Source organism: Somniosus microcephalus, chromosome 14 (genome assembly GCF_052327205.1).
Source record: "Somniosus microcephalus isolate GS21.2 chromosome 14, FLI_Smic_1.0, whole genome shotgun sequence".
NCBI classification, from domain to species: Eukaryota; Metazoa; Chordata; class Chondrichthyes; order Squaliformes; family Somniosidae; genus Somniosus; species Somniosus microcephalus.
Genome location: NC_141000.1, coordinates 101,124,904 through 101,140,947, shown reverse-complemented (window position 1 = coordinate 101,140,947; position 16,044 = coordinate 101,124,904). Strand labels below are relative to the sequence as shown.

At 43.4% G+C, this 16,044-nt stretch overlaps 1 protein-coding gene across 5 annotated transcripts in view; it reads right to left on the bottom strand.

Moving 5' to 3' along the window:
• The window catches only part of eva1c (eva-1 homolog C (C. elegans)), a 165,824-nt gene that overhangs the window by 86,376 nt on the left and 63,404 nt on the right, over window positions 1–16,044 (bottom strand). The window lies entirely within an intron of this gene.

Below are 16,044 nucleotides of genomic sequence, written 5' to 3'. Positions count from 1 at the left end.
TTTTAATCTGGAGGCGGGTTGGGAGTGGTGGGGGGGTGGCTAGAAAGCGGTGGGGAATCCCGGGAGAACAGGTTTCCCACAGGCCCTGCCAAATTTAACAGCAGGCGTGATTAACATTTCAAACCTCTGTTTACTGCCTGCAGCCAGCCAAATGGAAAGGCAGGCTGGCTGCGCGCAGAGAGGAGGGAGGGAGGGAGGGATCGAGGTGGTGGGGGGGGAGGGGGGCGGTTGGTAGGCAGCTGGAGAAGCATTGGGGGCCGGAGGAACATTGGGGTGCGCGGGGGGGGGTTGGTGGTGGCCTTGGGTTTGGGGGGGCGGGTGGAGGTCGGTGGGAGAGCGGAGGCCTCATGGGGGGAGATTGGAGGCCTCGTGGGTGGGGATTGGAGGCTTCGGGGGGTGGGGGGGGGGGAAGGTCAGGGGGGAGATCGGAGGCCTCAGGGTGGGCAGGGGTGGTGATGCCTGATCGCGGAGGGTGGGTGAGGCAGGGCCACTGGAGGTAAGTTACCTCCTGGATCCAGCAGTCCTCACCTTACTTTCGCTGGCGGGTTCCCTGATCAGCCAGAGTTCAATTTGAAATGATGGATCACCAGGAGGCACGCTAGCCTCATTATAATATTTAAATGGTGACCCGCCTCCTGGGAGTGGGTTGGCTGCCCACCCCTCGTCCCGCCTCCATTAAACCTGGAAGTGGGCGAGTCGGGATTCAGTTTTTTAACACTTTAACTTCCCACCCGGCCCCAACCCACCTGTTTTTTGGGGTTAAAATTCCCCCCTATGTCACACAAAAAGCAGAAGCAACATATTTTAACTAAAGTAATATCTCTGAACTTTGATGTAATGCAACTATCACAGCACTAATAAATAGACCAGATCATAGCAAAACAATTAGTTTACTTTTGGTTTCATATACAGCTGGGTGGTATCATATTACCAACCGTTTGTTTAGCAATAATTTGATTGACAGACTAATAGTGAGAATGTTAGTAAGGCAATCAGATACTGAGATACCCATTTACAGTATGTCTTTTCATCCATTTCATTAATTCACCCATTCATCAACTTTATCGTCACAAAATCAAGTCTTGTATTTAGCCCCAAGGCTAAGATCCAGATATTCTCCGGTTACAATAAATCCTTGGCAATCACTTAAAGAAAAATTACTTTAATTAGTGTTAAGGCATGAGAATAAATATTAAATCATCTCATTTCTACCTACCAAGTAAGTTACAAAAACTTTTTACTACAAGATGCGGAGAAAAAACTACCAGAGTACAATGTAGAACCTGCAATACTACACAAAACTTGTTCAATAGCCCTGGGGCAAATAGGGTCCACTCTCTCACCATCGTTACTAGTAAACCTTCCAAAACTCATTACTTTTTTGGATGGAAGAATGCGGGGGAGGCAATATGAACTAAATGGTACAATTTTAAAGGGGGTGCAGGAACAGAGAGACCGGAGGGTGCACGTACACATATCTCTGAAGCTGGCAGGGCAAGTTGATTAGGCTGTTAAAAGAGCATACAGGATCCTGAGCTTTATAAATAGAGGCATAGAGTACAAAAGCAAGGAAGTTATGCTAAACCTTCATAAATCACTGGTTAGACCTCAGTTGAGTATTGTGTCCAATTCTGGGCACAACATTTTAGGAAGGATGTCAAGGCCTTGGAGAGAGTTCAGAAGAGATTTACTAGAATGATACCAGGGATGAGGGACTTCAGTTATTACATAGGATTACATAGAATATACAGCACAGAAACAGGCCATTCGGCCCAACCAGCCCATGCTGGCGTTTATGCGCCACTCGAGCCTCCTCCCGTCTTTGCTCATCTATCAGCATAACCCTCTATTCCCTTCTCCCTCATATGCTTATCTAGCCTCCCCTTAAATTCATCTATACTATTCGCTTCAACCACTCCTTGTGGTAGTGAGTTCCACATTCTCACTACTCTCTGCGTAAAGAAGTTTCTTCTGAATTCCCCATTTGATTTCTTGGTGACTATCTTATATTGATGGCCTCTAGTTTTACTCTTCCCCACAAGTGGAAACACTCTCTGTGTGTCTACTCTATCAAAATCTTTCATAATTTTAAAGATCTCTATTAGGTTACCCCTCAGCCTTCTCTTTTCAAGAGAAAAAAAGAGACCCAGCCTGTTCATCCTTTCCTGATAGCTATAACCTCGCATTTCTGGTATCATCCTTGTAAATCTTTTTTGCACCCTCTCCAGTGCCTCTATATCCTTTTTATAATATGGCAACTAGAATTGTACACAGTACTCCAAGTGTGGTCTAACCAAGGTTCGATACAAGTTTAGCATAACTTCTCTACTTTTCAGTTATATCCTCCAGAAATAAACCCTAGTGTTTGGTTTGCCTTTTTTTTTTTTTAAATGGCCTTATTAACCTGTGTCGCTACTTTTTAGTGATTTGTGTATTTGTACTCCCAGAGCCCTTCGCTCTTCTACCCCAATGGTATGTGGAGAGACTAAAGAAGCTGGGATTTTTCTCCTTTAGGGGAGAGGAGGTTAAGGGGAGATTTAATAGAGGCGTTCAAATCATGAAGGGTTTTGCTAGAGTAAATAAGGAGAAACTGTTTCCACTGGCAGGTGGGTCGGTAACCAGAGGACACAGATTTAATGTAATTGGCAAAAGAACCAGAGGGGAGATGAGGAAAATGTTTTTTTTTTTTTTTTATAAACACAGCGAGTTGTTATGAGCTGGAATACATAGCCTGAAATGCTCATTGCTTAGAGCCAATATGTAGCAATGTGAAACTAGGATTTTACTGACTAAATAAAATTAGGGATATTGGAATTACTAGGTGATAAAGACCAAGGTCCATCTAGTTTGCCTTCTACCATCCTGGCAGTCATAAGCTACAACAATAATGGCACTGTTGACTAATCATGGCAATCAATTTTTATCAATTAGTCTACAACAGACCCAAACATGAGGCGAGCAAAACCCCCAGTAGGATAAAAGCTTTGGGAACCATAGGCCCAAAGTCACCTATTCCTCCCAAGCAATGTTCCCTTTAAGCTGTGTAGCCGCATGGCCGCGCAGTGCTCTGGACCTCCTGCGCAGCTGGCTCACTGGCTTTTCAATAGGAAAAATCACGCATGCGCGGTGTTTTGCATGGGCTGTGCAGCCCCTTAAAGGGACCGCGCACCCAAAAATAGCTCCCAAGCATGTTACACTTACAATAAATCATGTCTCAAGTTACTCATATACTGTATCCCAAAATATTATTTTCAGAAGGAAACCTATCTAATTTGTATTTGAATGTATCAACATTATTAGCGTCCACCCTCTCTCTAGGGAGCCTGTTCCAAAGATGTACCACTCACTCACTGAAGTAATGTTTTGCAGATTCGTTTTTAATTTACCCTCCTTCAAGCGCAGGCTGTGTCCTCTGGCTCTACTGTTCTGTAGTCCCCTAAAAACAGCAATCATATCACCACTCAATTTTATCTTTTCCAGTGAGAACATGCCCAATTTACATAATTGCTTGTCATAATCCATTTGCTCCATCCTCTCAATCATTCTGGTCACCCTCTTCTGTATCCTTTCAATAGCTGCAATATCCTTTTTGTACTGTGGCGACCAGAACTGGTGCGGTCGCACCAATGATTTATAAAGTGTCAGGATTACCTCACTATTTTGTTCAATACTGACCTTTTAATACATCCCAATATCTGATTTGCTTTACTCACGGTCACCGAGCATTGTTACGATAGCTTCAGTTTATTGTCAATCAGGACCCCCAGATCACTTTCATTTTCCATGCACATTATTTTCTTTCTATTTAAGTAATAGTTCTTGCCTGGATTATTTGTCCCCATTCGAAGCATTCTGCATTAGTCTACATTGAATTTCATCTGCCACTTGTCTACCCAATTCCCAAGTATCGTCAAATCCTCCTGTCGCTTATCCTGTTCAGCTTCGCAGTTTTCCATCTTCATTAACTTTATATCATCTGAAAATGTAGCCACTGTGCTTGTGACTCATAGCTCCAAACCATTTATAAAGATATTGAACAAAAAGGTCCTAAAACAGACCCTTGTGGGACTCCATTGGTAACATTCACCCAGGCTGATGACAATCCCTGTGCCACCACCATCTGGGTTCTATCATCAACCAATATTTCCACTGATTTCTGCTTTCTTTATTTTCAGTACCAGCCATGCCAGGGAAACTGTATCAAAGGCCTTGCAGAAGTCCAAGTACACCACATCCCGTGGCTTATCCCTATCAAGCTCCTCTGTCTCGCCCACAAAGAAATCCAATATATTAGGTTGGCAAGACCTTTCATGATCCCATATTGGCTATCTTTTATGATGTTATTTCTATCCAGATGCTCCATGATCTTACCTATAAAAAAAGGTTTCCATAATTTTACCCACAATTGACATAAAACTCACTAATCTGCAGTTTCCTGGGTCACTTTTGTTACATCTAAAAAAAATAGGAGTAACATCTGTCTTTCTCAAGCCACCTCTCCAGTATTCAGTAATTTCCGGAAAATTTGTGCCAGATTTCGCTTTGTTCCCTAAGGATTCGCGGATGCATCTTATCTGGTCCCTGAGATTTATTTACCTTACTTTTGCACAGCTACTCGGCAACCATGCTGGTAGTAACGTGAATAGTGTCACAACTTCCCTCTGCAACACCTTCTAGTTTCCTTTCCCAATCAAAGAAGTTACCTGACTCCCACTTGGTTAAAAACTGAGGCAAAAAGCGCATGTATTATTTTCGCAGCCTGGGTTGCTGCAGTTGTCATGTGCTCACCTAATCCATGGCCCCACTCCAGCCCTCATTCTTCTTTTTCTCTTAATACCTGTACAACTAATAAACTGTATTATTATCCTTCACTTCTCTTGCCATATTCAAAATAGCATAATCACCGTTTACTCCATTTTCCAGAGTTTCCACAGCTCTTCTGCTGAAGTCATCGTGGACTATCAGGAGAATATTTATACCTTTTTTCCAGGATTTCCACGGTTCTTCCACCAAAGTTACAGCAGACAAGCAAGGAAACCCTTATGGAAATCCACCCCAAGTGTATTATAGCAAATTTGGCCTACATAAAAAGTAGAAATTATTTTCAACTAATAATTTTCATCAGCTAATTCTTGTCTGGTCAGCCATTGGATTGCTACCTTTTGCAGCCTAATATTTTAGCTGCCTTGCAGGGCCAGGCTACCGTACATTTGGAATTGGAACCTAACCTGATTGAGTAGATTGGGTCTATACTGTCTGGGGGACATGACAGGTGCTCTCATTGAAACTTGTAAGATTCTGAGGAGGATTGACAGGGTAGATGCTGAGAGGTTGTTTCTCCTGGCTGGAGAGTCTAGAACTAGGGGGCATAGTCTCAGGATAAGACTGAGACGAGGAGGAATTTCTTCACTCAGACGGTAGTGAATCTTTGGAATTCTCTACCCCAAAGGGCTGTGGATGCTGAGTCGTTGAGTATATTCAAGGCTGAGATAGATAGATTTTTGGACTCTAGAGGAATCAAGGGATATGGGGATCGGGCGGGAAAGTGGAGTTGAGGTCGAAGATCAGCCATAGAATTATAGGCCGCGATTTCGCCTACCGAGGCTGGTCTGATGCAGCGGGGGTCGGTGGCGGGGTGCGACCCTGCTGCGGGCTCCATCCCGTTCTGTGAAAAGAATTTTACACTGATTGGGCTTGTTAAGATCGCCCAGCGCGTTTCCTGGCCAATTGAAGGAAGCGGGTCTGATGACGTCACTTGATGATGTGTCATCAGCCGGTTTCCTTAAAGGGACCATGCACAAATTGATTTTGACATTTCAGCTGTTAGTGTTCTACAGCATTGAGATGCTGCAAACACTGACAAGCACTGCACAGAGGTGCACGGCTGCACCCAGGCTCTCCCAAGACCCTCCATATGCTTATGGAGGGAGTCACAGCATGCAGGGAGGTTCTGTTCTTTTCCCATTGGTGGTAGAGACGCCCCCAGGAGATCAACGCAGCCTGGTTGCATATTGCACAGGAGGACACAAGCAGGGATGTCGTCAGGACGATCAGGCTGCAGTGGTGCAAACCTTTCAATGATCTCAGTAGATCACAAAACGTTACTGCAAAGCCACACTCAACCTCATCCTGCTGTGCCACCCATCACATCCCCATCATTCTGCCTTCCCTACCCTACACATACACATCCTTACTAACACCAGGGTGGGCACTTGGGTGTTTTAGACAACGTATTTTTTTTTTATTCGTTCCTGGGATGTGGGCGTCGCTGGCAAGGCCAGCATTTATTGCCCATCCCTAATTACCCTTGAGAAGGTGGCGGTGAGCCACTGCAGTCCTTGTGGTAAAGGTACTCCCACAGTGCCAACTGAGTGGCTTGTTCGGCCATTTCAGAGGGCAGTTAAGAGTCAACCACATTGCTGTGGGTCTGGAGTCACATATAGGCCAGACCAGGTAAGGATGGCAGATTTCCTTCCCTAAAGGACATTAGTAGCCCTGCAAATTTTTTTCCTTCAGGTATTTATCCAATTTCCTTTTGCAAGCCATGATTGAATCTGCCTCCACCACCCTTTCAGGCAGTGCATTCCAGATCCTAACGACTTGCTGCGTAAAAAAGATTTCCTCATATCGCCTTTGATTCTTCTGCCAATCACCTTAAATCTGTGCCCTCTGGTTTTCAACCCTTCTGCTAATGGGAACAGTTTCTCTCTATCTGCTCTGTCTAGACCCCTCATGATTTTGAACATCTCTATCAAATCACCTCTCAAGCTTTTCTGCTCTAAGGAGCACAACCCCAGCTTCCAGTGAGAAAGAAAGATTTTAAGAGAAGGGAGGACTATCTGTGGCGAACTAAGGAAGTAAAGGATGGTATCAAATTGAAAACGAAGGCATACAATGTTGCCAAGATTGGTGGGAGGCCAGAAGATTGGGAATTTTTTTTAAACTAGCAAAGGATGACTAAAAAAATAATAGAGAGAGAAGATGAATTATGAGAGTAAACTGGAAAGAAATATTAAAACAGATAGTAAGAGCTTCTACAGGTATATAAAAAGGAAGAGAGTAGCTAAAGTAAACATTGGTCCCTTAGAGGTTGAGAATGGGGAATTAATAATGGGGAATGGGGAATGGGGAAATGGCAGAGATGCTAAACAAATATTTTGTATCTGTCTTCACGGTAGAAGATACTAACAACGTCCCAATAATGGATAATCAAGGGGCCACAGGGAGGGGGGAAACTAAAGGCAATCACTATCACTAAGGAAAAAGTACTTGGTAAAATAATGGGACTAAAAGACAAAAAGTCCTCTGGACCAGATGGCCTGCATCCCAGGGTCTTAAAAGAAGTGGCTGCAGAGATAGTGGATGCATTGGTTGCAATATACCAAAGTTCCCTGGATTCTGGAGAGGTCCCAGCGGATTGTAAAACCGCAAATGTAACACCCCTATTTAAGAAAGGAGGGAGACAGAAAGCAGGAAACTATAGACCAGTTAGCCTAACATCTGTCGTTGGGAAAATGCTGGAGTCTTTCATTAAGGAAGTGGTAGCAGGGCATTTGGAAAATCATAATGCAGTCAAGCAGAGTCAGCATAGTTTTATGAAAGGGAAATCATGTTTAACAAATTTGCTGGATTTCTTTGAGGATGTAATGAGCAGGGTAGATAAAGGTGAGCCAGTGGATGTGGTGTATTTGGATTTCCAGAAGACATTCAATGAGGTGCCACATAAAAGGTTACTGCATAAGATAAGAGCTCACGGAGTTGGGGGTAATATATTAGCATGGATAGAGAATTGGCTAACTAACAGAAAGCAGAGAGTCGGGATAAATGGGTAATTTTTCAGTTGGCAAACGGTAACTAGTGGGGTGCCACAGGGATCGGTGCTGGGGCCTCAACTATTTACAATCTACATTAATGACTTGGATGAAGGGACCAAGTGTAATGTAGCCAAGTTTGCGAATGATACAAAGATAGGTGGGAAAGCAAGTTGTGCAGAGGACTCAAAGAACTTGCAAAGGGATATAGACAGGCTAAGTGAGTGGGCAAACATTTGGCAGACGGAGTATAATGTGGGAAAATGCGAGGTTATCCACTTTGGCAGGAAAAATAAAAAAGCAAATTATTATTTAAATGGAGAGAGATTACAAAATGCTACAGTTCAGAGAGACCTGGGGTTCCTTGTGCATGAAACACAAAAAGTTAGCATGCAGGTATAGCAAGTAATCAAAAAGGCAAATGGAATGTTGGCCTTTATTGCAAGGGGGTTGGAGTATAAAAGCAGGGAAGTCCTGCTACAACTATACAGGGTATTGATGAGACCGCACCTTGAGTACTGTGTACAGTTTTGGTCTCCTTATTTAAAGAAGGATATACTTGCATTGGAGGCAGTTCAGAGACGATTCATTAGTTTAATTCCAGAAATGAGGGGGTTGACTTATGAAGAAAGGTTGAGAAGGTTGGGCCTATACTCATTGGAAGTTAGAAGAATGAGAGGTGATCTTATTGGAAAATATGAGATACTGAGGGGGCACGACAAGCTGGATGCAGAGAGGATGTGGGGAAATCTAGAACTCGAGGGCATAGTTTCAGAATAAAGGGTCGCCCTTTTAGAATTGAGATGAGGAGGAATTTCTTCTCTCAGAGGGTCGTAAATCTGTGGAATTCTCTGCCCCAGAGAGCCGTGGAGGCTGGGTCATTAAATACATTTAAGGTGGAGATAGACAGATTTTTGCAAGATAAGGGAGTGAAGGGTTATGGGGAGCAGGCAGGGAAGTGGCTTTGAGCCCAAGATCAGCCATGATCTTATTGAATGGTGGAGCAGGCTCGAGGGGCCAAGTGGCCTATTCCTGCTCCTATTTCTTATGTTCCTATGTTCTCCAGTCTATGACAGTAACTGAAGTCCCTCATCCTTGGAACTATTCTTGTAAATCTTTTCTGCACCCTCTCTAAGGCCTTCACATCCTTCCTAAAGTGCAGTGCCCAGAATTGGACACAATGCTCCAGTTGAGGCCGGACCAGTGTTTTATAAAGGCTCATCATAACTTCCTTGCTTTTGTACTCTATGCCTCTATTTATGAAGCCCAGGATCCCGCATGCTTTTTTAACCGCTATCTCAACCTGCCATGATCTTACTGAATGGCGGAGCAGGCTCGAAGGGCCTTATGGCCTACTTCTGCTCCAAATTATATATGTTCTTGCTTATGTAAAGTACAAAAAAGCCCATGTGGGGAAAAAAGCCAGTAAATAACAGAGCACAATCAAACAGTGATTAAATCAATTAAAATAACAGTTGTTAAGTTCTAGAGGAATCTCATGATGAAGCCTGGAAAGTCCCTGATGATGACAGTTTAGAAACTACTCTCCAGGATTAAAAGCATATATCCCGACCATGTCAGTTAGTAGATATATACTGGCTGAATTTAGAACGCTCACATCACGTACGAGGAATCCATGGCATTTCATTTCAGATAACAGTCTCCAGCAGGTTTCCATGCCAGCCTCCTTTAAAAAAAACATGTTGCGTTGCTTTGCTCTGCTGGTCTTTCATGATTATTTATCTCCACATAAGAATAATATGCTGATAAAACTGGAATACAGTATTATGAAAATCTAACATTTGCAGTTCCACAAAGTCAAGTGAACTGTGGCTGATGAACAATCATGAATAGCGCACAGGTTCAAACAAACAGTTCTGATCTGTCTGTAACCACTAGAAATACATCCTTATTGAAGCATAAATCTCATAATGATATTACAATGGATCATGATCAAAGTAAGTTAAGAAAGGTGATATCTGATAAAAGCATCTACAGGCTCTGCTGCTTGATATGCACGTTGTATGAAATAACAAGGCAAGTCACACTGTGGCTATAGTGATGACAAAACACACATAGATTGATTAAAATAAAAGAGACACATTTACGATGGTTGATACTGTATAAGAGGAAAGAAGTTGAAACTTCAGCATCATCTGTAGGATAAAATCAGCATTTCAGGTACAGCCATCTTAATATATACACATAATAATAAAGTTTCTGTTGCTAAAAAGTAACATTTTGTATGAATCAATATTCAGCTAATGGTGAATGAACCAGCTTGGACTTGGGTTTTGATACAAGTGGACCCAGTAAAAACTCAACTGAACTTTCATGAAGCAACTGAGCCCTCTCGCGTCTGAACTCCTGGAGGTCACCAACCACGGGCATCTCGGGGGCCCTCATCTGAGCATCAGGAGCCTTCCACCATTATGCTGAAGCTACTGGGAGAGCACCTTGTACGATCACCACAGACAAAAAAAATATCACTGAAGCAAAGCACAATGGAATAATGCATGGGTGAAAATATTGTTTGAAAGCAGACGTGTCGGCCTTTAAAATGTCAATCCGTTAGAAATTACAAATTTGTCTGCAGTGTGGTTCTGTCGTGGCTACTGAGCCTGCAATGTCAGGTGTCAATTGTGGTCAGAGGTTGGAAGTACTTTAATGCAGGGTGGAAGGGCTGGTAGAGATCGTGTTGAGGTTAATTTGAGGTTGGAAGGAAGCAGTTGATCAGGTGAAGTGTTGGTTATTCAACTGTTGTCGAGGAGCTCTGGCTGCAGGATAATACTGTTGCGCTCTTGCATCTGCTCTATCCTCGCTGTTGTTGAGGTCTTCCTCATCAGATGGCAGGTCTTCTTGCTGCGCAGCCTTCATGTGTTGTCTCCATTGCACAGCAAATTTGTGGAGAATGCAGCGGAGAACCACAATCCGGGACGCTCTTCATGGGCTATACTGCAGAAATCCATCAGACCTGTCCAGGCAACAAAAGCATTGTTTGCGCAGTCCAATGATTTGCTCAATGATGGCTCTAGTGGTCCAAGTTGTATCTCCCTGCAGCAAGCGAGCGTAAGTTATGTAGAAGTGTCAAGAGCCTGGTATAATGAGGGAAAACCCTTGTCCCCAAGCAGCCAACCTCTCACTTGCTGAACTGGGTCAATGTGTGTGTGTGTGTGGCTGGATAGCTCTTTGTTGTCCAGCGCGGACTCGATGGGTTGAAATGGCCTCCTTCCGTGCTGTAACTTTCTATGATTCTATGTGTGGTGGTGGGTGGGGGGGCGGAATGGAGGATTAGCACAGTATGCAGGCATCATGACATCTGCTATGAAAGCAGGCACAGACCTACATGATGCACTGTTGGCGATCACACACAGTTGAACATTAAGGTGTGGAAGCTTTTTCTGTGCAGTCCTTCCCTCAGCTTTTTGAAGATTTTGAAGCAGAATAAAGCAAAAATACAGCGATTTCCAAGGTTGAAACTTCTGAAAAAAATCCAGCCAGGTGAATTGCAAGCCAATTCCAATGACCTGAGCACTTGCAGGTGAAGGTTCCTTTAAATAGCACGTCCAAATGGTGTTTCATGCCTGTACCATTGAGTAGAACTGGGTGAATCCAACAGTACGCACTGCCGACAGAAGTGGTGGAAGCGGAGACACACGGGGAAAAATTTGGTTGGTTGCGCCACCCATTAGCGCCTAAAGAGGTCGAGAAGTGGGGCGCTAACCAACTAGCGCCCGGGCGCAGCGAACCCTGCGTCTCTTCCCAACTTGAGCGGACATTTAACGCCGGCGCTAAACCATAGCGCCGCTCACCGGCGCACGTCATTCCAGAGTGCAACGCCCTTGGGGCGCACCGGTCTGGAAATTCAGTGGCGCCCCCTGCCTTACCGCCTGGCGCTAGCAACGACTGGTTGAGGGGGCCGTTATGCTGTCTGAAAGGGACTAGGGGAGCGCTATTTAAAGGGGAACACCTCCTGCCTTTTTTTGAAGGTGACATTTTTGCACCATACATTGTGAGAGAGAGAGAGACAGACTCCTGGAGAGATTCCACGCTGTGTGAAGGAGTTTTGCAGGTTGGTTTTGATTTGCCCTTCCTTATATTGAATTAGAAGAGACTGTGGGGTCTGCACTCTGAGATCTTTCCCTGGCTCTCTCCATTGTTCTTTCCAGCAGATTAGATGTACAGGTCTCTTCAGGCTGAGATTCAAGGCTGCAATGAGCAGGATGTGGATGGAGAGCAAGGCAAGATCAACCCTCCCCTTTAAGAAAAAAACAGAAAATGCAGGAGAAACTCAGCAGGTCAAGCAGCATCTGTGAAGAGAGAAACAGATTTAACGTTTCAGGTCGGTGACCATTCGTCAGAACTCCCCTTTAAGAATTGAATGGTGCCAGTGTGTCTGTGTTCCATTGCTGACTGAAATCACATGAGCTTCGCCAGCACTGTGAGGTAGCGCCTCGTTCCGCTGGGTTAGCGCCTTAAGACTGCCGTGCAGCGCCTGATTTAGCGCTGCAATCACCCTCAGGGGCGCAGGTACCCAATTTCGCAGGTGGTGGCGCTAATTTGTGCCTGGCACTAAACTTTGCACACCGCCAATACTAGCGCCCCAAACGGGGCGATACCGAATTTCGCCCCCTCAATGTTTTCAAGGGGAGACTGGATAGGCGCTTGAGGGAAATAAACTTGCAGGGCTACGGGGATAGAGCGGGGGAAATGGGACTGACTGGATTGCTCTACAGAGAGCCAGCACGGACTCGATGGGCCGAATAGCCTCCTTCTGTGCCGTATGACTCTCTATGGCTCTACGTCCGCTTTTTCCAGTGAAAATGACATCGGATCATTGACATTATGGACGCCATAGGACCCCAATTGAAATACGTTAATGGGGCTCCCGCCTGCTTCAGGTGGGCGCCTGGGTCACCCTTATGAAGGCCTCCGTCAAAATGGCCGCGGTTGGATCAGGGGTGGAAATGGGCAGTAAATGCAGAATCATGATTTTTGGAGCGCTACCGGCCCGTGCCCAGCAGAGGCTGTTAAAATCGACACCACTGGGTCTTCCTTACATCCTAAAATGGATCATAGGAAATCAGCAAAAAAATTTGCTCCTCAATAACGGTTAAACCCTTGCTAAAAGCCTGTCCTTGTGCAGAGGAGGGAGAATATAAATGAAATTGAATACACATTTTGAATGGCTAACAACTGTGTTAAAATACTGCACTAAAGAATTTGTGAGCACATTAAGCAGTGAGCTACCAGAAGAAATTAAATCCCAGAAGAATAATGTGAGATACGAATGTTTTAACTGATCTATTTAGACACATCCTATTAGGATGTTCCTTTCCACGAGAGTATTTTTCTGCAAACTTTCCTTGCTTAGATGTATTGTTATGTAGCCCACAAAGTGTTATATTATGCATTACTTTTGGTTGTACTTACTCAGTTCAATCCATCCTGCAGAAGGAAAATAGCATTAAAAAGATGGATTTTTCCATTATATATCATATTACTAGTATTTTTGTCCCCATATGGCTGTTATAATTTGAGATGTGGTTTGCAACAGAGTACGCAATAGTTTGCTTTAGGCCAGCCTTCGAAAAATGAACTGCACTGAATGTGTCAGCTTAATTGCTGTAATGTACTGCAACTGATACCATCTATCCCCATTAATGTAGTTTCACAAATGCTTAAATGTAATGCTTCCACTACAAAGTAAAAGAGACAACGAACGAATAAAGAAAAAATGCTGGCCTTGCCAGTGACGCCCACATCCAATGAACGAGTAAAAAAGCTGTCGCCTCCATGCCTGATAGCAGATTAGCAAGATTAAATTTTGATTATAAAGTAAAATCTAGATAGGCGCATACCTGGTGTTATTCTGAACCAAGTTATTCTAACACACCAAGATAATTTTTCTTTACTTGCAAATTCAAATGCATGGACAATACTAAACAAAACTTATTCTCAAAGCGCTGAAAATTATCGTTTGTTGGTAACTTTCACCTCAATGGGTGGACTAGGCCCAGTTGTACCAGGCGTTGAGTGGTCTATCCGACAGTCCTTAAAAGGCTTGCTGCAGGATGCTCAAGAAAAGGTTTATGTTTTTTTTTTAAAAAGAATTTTGTGGGGACAGGAGAAACATTCATGCTCCTCCAGTTCCACAAAGGTCTTCTGGTCTATTGCCAGCCTGTTCTGGTCCCATCCCCCACCCCGGGAACGGCAGTCACACCCCTCCCAACCACCACCGACAGGCCTGACTCTCCTGGAGAATCTGGCCAATTTTCAGCCTTCAAAGACTGCAAGCTACAGTGGAGTGCCCATTTGGCACCCAAACTTGCCGACTGAATTCAGAAGAGGCTCAAACCTGAAAATGATTCGGGTGTGACGACTGTGGCTTTGGCTGGGTGCTGCAGATGCCCCACCCACTTCACGCCCATTATGGGCGCAGGTTGAAAATCTCCATGTTTGGTGTAACTTGACTTGATTCAGGATTTGCTCTTGATTAATACCCAGATAAAGTAGGAGCAATATGAAAGGATTATTGAAATAAGATTTAAATTATGTGCAATTAACAGTGTTGCTTGTTAAGCAAACAAACCTTATTATACAGCTGATGGACTCCAGATTGGCAAAAACTGACAGCTATAGAAGATGTAATCTTTGCAGTAAGGTGATATATCAGTTTATTCTCACCTATTAATAGGCTGTTCAGTAATACCTGTTGATAACTCAATGGTTGTTACTGGACCATAACCATCCATTCAAATGGATCTGAGGACACTATAGCTCAGCATGACTGAAGTTACCTTCACGAGATTTACTGGACCTCGCTGCACTGTCAAGAGCCAGAATTAACACCTTTACATATTCAAAATGGAAAATGTTGACAATTCATTCAAGTTTTGAATGAATCTACCCACACTTCTTTCAAAATATAAAAAGGTCTGATCCCATTTCAATAATGTACTTGCACGCACACTACATACACACTGTCGCAAGAAATTGAGGCTAGTTGACTGAAAGAGTTGCCTTGTGGTTTCAACTAATCCATGCTCAATTTTCTCCATATAGCATGTGCATAAGTACACGCCAAGGATTTTCTTTCATGTGACTTATATGGCAAGCCACACAGCTTAAGAAAACATGATTATGTTAGATCACTGGGCTGGGGAAAATGTGATTTTATAACTTGTTGGTATCAGGATGTATGTGTCATAAAATTGGGCTGGGAAAATCCATAACATATTCAAAATGGAAAATGTTGACAATTCATTCAAGTAGAACTTGGCTTTATCAGATTTGATATTAAGTAAAGTATTTATTACATTATAATTAGAACACTATTTCTGGTTCGGAACAAAATAAATCAAACAGAATTGCACGTATTGTAGATTTAACGTCCAATTTGTTGTGACAAGATCAGAATCTTGAACTTGCTGCTACACTTGCATACAATATCATTTGTAAAACTAGAAATCTGACTCCCACATTCAGCACTGTGGTCAAGTGAGAAGAAGAAAGAACTTGTATTGCAGCTAGTCAACAGGTATTGCGTCAACTGTAGTTTAAAGAAACAATATCCTTATTTCCTTCCTGTGCCATTCTCATTGTTCACAGATCATGCCAAGACATGCGAAAAAGTGATAGACTACAATTGATCCAACCACACCTTCCCAAAATACAAACAGAATAACAAACTGGACTCAGGCCCCAGGTAACATTTCACAGCCACAGTTAAAATGTTTCCAGGTGAGTCCTAAACCGGTAAAGATTACTAATAGGAGCATTGTTATGTTAAAGAATGTTTTGGATGTTAAGAACATGTGACTATGTGCACCTTCTCTCTAGATTTCTTGCTAAATCTTGCTTCCAGAACGCTGCTGTTGAAATAACATTACTGGCATGATCCCTGGAACATACACTGACCAATATCAATTTAATTTCCTCCTCTCCTACCATGCTGTATGCTGTGGATGAAGGAGATTCCCACTAATGGCACTCTATAAGGGCACAAATAGTGCACTAATTATTTTTGATGCCCTGATCAAGTTGAGGGATGCCAGTACTGGGAATGCAACATGTTTTCCACTTTGGTACCTGGTATAAAGTCCTTCCAGCATGGTTGATAGCGCTGGTTAGATAAATAGTAACATGAACACTGCACTGCCCCACCAAATACCATAACTCTAACTTCAGAAAAGCACCCCTTACTGTAAAAAGCAATATTATCCATTTTCTG